At 48.1% G+C, this 4,430-nt stretch overlaps 1 long non-coding RNA gene across 1 annotated transcript in view; it reads left to right on the top strand.

The window, feature by feature from the left end:
• LOC109323886 overlaps positions 1-3,451 on the top strand; it is a 17,461-nt gene extending 14,010 nt beyond the window's left edge. Inside the window, exon 3 of the long non-coding RNA XR_002104769.1 lies at positions 3,292-3,451. This is a non-coding gene — a long non-coding RNA (uncharacterized LOC109323886). The remainder of the gene's footprint in view (positions 1-3,291) is intronic.
• The last annotated feature ends 979 nt before the right edge of the window (positions 3,452-4,430 follow it).

Here is a 4,430-nt window from a genome sequence, read left to right as displayed (position 1 = left end):
GTGTGTGTGTGTGTGTGTGTGCGCGCGCGCGTGCGTGCGTGCGTGCATGCGCGTACAAGGGAACCAATTTGGCATTGTGTCACCATCTCCCCTGTCCAATAAAACCACTGTCATTAGCAACCCTGAGTTGGGTCATATTTTACTGAATCCCAGTCCCTCATTCTCTCTCTCTCTCAGCTCCAGTTCCCATCCTCTCTGCTAGTTTCCCCATCTCCTCCCAATTTCATCTCCCCTTTTCTGCCATCTGTCACCCTCTCCTTGCTTTCCTGGTGTTCCTGCTGCCTGCTGCTTTTCCTGTGATTTTCTGCTGCCAGTCTCTCTGTTTTCAGGCTCCTCCTCCTCCTCCCTGCAGCTTCTCAGGTCTTATTAGCTGTCCTGCAGTTCTCTCCAGCTTCCAGCATCTACTGCCACTCTCTGCAACTTCTCTATCTGCCCCAGAGCCATCCTCTGCCCCAGAGCACCCCCACATCCAGAGCCCCTCTTCAACACCCACACTTTCCCTTAGTTCCATTTTTCCCTCTCCCTACCTACCTTTTCAGCTCCCCCGTAGCTGTGCTGGCATTGCTTCTCTGTTCTGGGCATTGTCTTTTAATCAATTAAGGTTAATTAACCTGAAGTTACCCCCGAGCCTCAGTTCTTCAGCCCAGGTCCCTGTAGTCTACCGGTTCTAATCCCAGTCTTGATAACTTTAACTCCCTACACTTCTACTTTCTTACCTTAACCTTTGCCCAGGTATCCCAAGTAGACCCAGCACATACATACATGCATACACATAACAACACCCAACTTAGTAACTCACCTGTGTGTATATGTAGGTGGGTGGTATCTGTGTATATTAGTGAATACATGCACATATACCTATCATTGTGTGTGTGTGTATGGTTTAAAAATTAGTAATCCACATATGTGCATTGGATGTGCAGGTGTTGGTAACTGGTAACTGATTCTGTATAAATTTGGTGTGTGTAGTGTGTATGGGCTTAAATTGGTAATAGGTATGCATGTGCCTAGGCTGGTTTGGATGTGTATGTGCCTGAGCTGGTACTGTGAGTGTAGATTCCTAACAGGGGTTGTAACAGGAGTATCTCCGCTAGAGCCTTTCTGTTGGTGGTCTAACCGCCTGCTTACTTTCCTGCCACTCCTTGATCTTAATTGATTGAGTGATGCAATTAGCGGGAGGCTGCTCACTTTATATGCCTGGTGCCAGAAGGCACTATCTGTGTCTCATTTTTCTCCCCTACACCACAGCCCAAGCCTCGCAGATGGTACTTGACATGGTTTGGTCTATGCCTTGGCCCTCTCTTTTACTTCTGGAGCTCCTCACTGCCCCCCTTCTTGCCCTGGGGCTCCTCATTGCCCCCCTTCTCGCTCCAGGACTTGGGTCAATGCACCCCCACAATGCTGCACCCCCTGTGGCACCAGGGTCCCTATGCTCCTGTGGAGATCCTATGAGGCCTCCTCCAACCCCTAATAGCTTCACCCAGTCCTCTGGTTAGAACCGTAAATGCAAAAAAACATGAAGCCCCTAGGCTATATTATAAAACTAAACCGTCTGGTCAAAAACAATGTTCTAGCCCTACCGGGAAAATACTCCCACTCATGGCAGCAACCCAGGGATGCTCATGCAGTTGATCTTCTCCTTTCTCTCTGCACTGGCCGAGCTCCACCTCCTTGGCTGCCAGAGGGGAACTGCCCTCCTGGTCTCATGCCTGGGTCTAAGAAGGGCCAAGCCCTGCCCCTTCCTGTCAGCTGGTTTCCTTGGTTGCCCTAGCAACCAGCACCTGTGCTGCCCTGGTGACTGGCAGTTGAGCCTCCCCCTTCTCACCACTAGGGAGCTCTCCTGAGCCATTTCTGCTTTTAGGTGCAGGGCACCCAAGTGCTCTATGACAGGGGTGTATGCACCTAGTGAGTGTGTGCTTTATTGATTTTTATGTGTGCATGTGCAGTTGTACACCACGCCCTCCTGTCTAACAGCGCAATATTGAGATCTTGGGCATTGGCCTGACCCCTCAGGACAGCAAATCCAACTTACCTGGTTCATCAATCTGGGTATCCACCCCCCTTCCTCACATGGACATCCTGAGAACTCACCAATTGCACCAGGCCACTGTAGAGTGCCGGGTTGAGAAGGTCATCCCTGAGGCAGGTTGCTTACTGGGACAAGCAGTCCTAGGAGGTGGTTCCTGGCTTACCTTCTTGTAAATATTTATCTGTACACCTTTGATGTTGTTGAATGACATCACTGGGGATACTCATGGGAAGTTTTCTTTTGATACCTATTAAGATACTTACCCATATATATGTTGCATAAGAATAATATGTATATTATAATTCAATAAGCTGTAAATAGTTAAGAGCATTGGTGTGGAGTTGACTCTATAGAGAAAAGAGGAACCTGAGTTCAAATCACCAGTGTCCCTCTCACAGCTCTGTTGCCTGCCTCATCTATCTCTTCCAACTGAGGACAGGAACACCCTTGGGTGTTCCTGGGCTACATATACATGACTTATTGTGGGTCATGCCTATCTGTAACATTCAGAACTGTGCCAAATGAAAGGATTGTTTTTTACCTTGGCACTGTTCTGGGACTTGGGAAATCAGTGTTCAGTTCCATGGTCCACCAAAGACTCCTTGAGAGACTTTAGCAAAATTACTTATGATCAGATTTTATTTCACTCATTAAGTTTCTAAATGGACTTGGGAACTTAACTAAGTACAATTCTACTCCACCCTGCTTGATGGCCTGAACAACTGTTCATACAAAGCATGGGTAGATCTTTTTCTCTGCTCTTTTGCAATTCAGTCTTAAGGGTCAGAGGATGGTGTATTACAAAACTAGATGCAATATGGATTTCAGGTACTGTGAAAGGTGAAATAGATTTACATGTATGTAACCCAGGCAGTACTTCAAGAGGTACCCCTTCTCCAATTGAAGGTATCAAAGCAGGTGCACAAGCGCTGTGTGAGGTGTAGGGGCTCTCCTTCCCCTATAGAGCAGAGCCAGACCACCAATGGGGACTTAACCATATACCTTTAATGAGAGAACAGTACTGGGAACATAACCAGTATAAACCAGGGGTATAGGGGACACTTCAATGCCCCGAGGGGGGTGGGATCCAAGACAGGCTAGACACTTACAATCATAGTCATAGTCATCCAGTTGACAAAAGACAGGTTTAACAAAATATAAAACACAAACAGCGGAACAAACAATACTGGTTGGTGAAATATAAAAGGCACAAAATACACAATGTCAAATAACAAGGAATATAGGGCCTAGGTATCTGGAAGGGGAGAACACAGTGACCCCTTTCCAGTGCAACAAGAATTTCTCCCTGTTATTTCACTCACTCCAACTAGGACTTGAACTCATATTTCCCCACATGGTAGACAGAAACTCTACCACACAATCACCAGTGCTGGTACTGTGCCAAGCTGCTAGGGGTTTTTGCCTTCCAGGATCCCTGGCCTCATGTTGAGCTGCCTGACCTCTTATTGGAGGAGCTGGAAGCAGAACTGGGAACCTCTCAGGTTGCCGCTCTGATCTTTGCTGGAACTGGGGAGCCACTCCTGCTGCCACAGCCTCTTGTAGAGAATCCTGGAGCCCAGGGAGGAGCCTCTTCTCTAGGCTACACACTGCACTGCTGAGTCCAACTGCTGCCTGCAGGTCCCAGTCCTTCAGGTGCTTCTGGGGCAACTACTCCCACCCCTCTGGCCCAGCTCCTGTCAGCTCTTTGAAGCTCCTTCCTTGTCATCCCTCACTGGTCTTTCCTGAGTCAGCTGTGCCCCTTGTATCCCCCTCCAGGTGACCCAAGGGGCCAATCAGGGGACATGGAGGGTGAGTCTCTGGGGCCTGATTGGTGAGGAATGGGAATCCCAAGTCCTCAAATCATCTTTTATCCTCTCAAAAGCCTTGAGGTAAGTCACTGCCAGCTAGCCCATCACACACAGATGCCCAATAGATGGAATATGACTTGGACTTTAATCTGTCTGTAAATCAGCTCCCCGGGCAATACCATAAACTGCACCTGACTGAAGGTCCTGGTGGCAACTTGGTGGAGCTACTCATGGTGGGGTAGTTCCTATAAAATACTAGGGGTGTGCAAAGTGGGGCCTATTCAATTTGGATTCAGATTCAGCCCAAATCAGGAACAGTGATTCAATTCCTTGATTTGGATCACTGTCCCTGATTTGATTCGGATGAATCCAAATCTGAAAATTTGATGCTGATTTGGAGAATCAGTGATTTGGACATAGACACAGCTTTAAAAGTTTTTTTCTATGTACCTTGAGGTAGTAGGCATGGCTCATGATTGCTGCAGTTCTGGGGCACACAGAGCATCCCACAGGAATGGGGGGGGGCCCCCACATGGTTGGTGGCGAACGCAGATGTGGACCAGAAGTACTTCCACTCCACTTCTGGGTCTGCT

This window comes from Crocodylus porosus, unplaced genomic scaffold (assembly GCF_001723895.1).
Source record: "Crocodylus porosus isolate Cpor-Errol unplaced genomic scaffold, CroPor_comp1, whole genome shotgun sequence".
NCBI classification, from domain to species: Eukaryota; Metazoa; Chordata; order Crocodylia; family Crocodylidae; genus Crocodylus; species Crocodylus porosus.
Note: the sequence above shows the minus strand (reverse complement) of the source record. Positions and strands in the feature narration are given on the sequence as shown.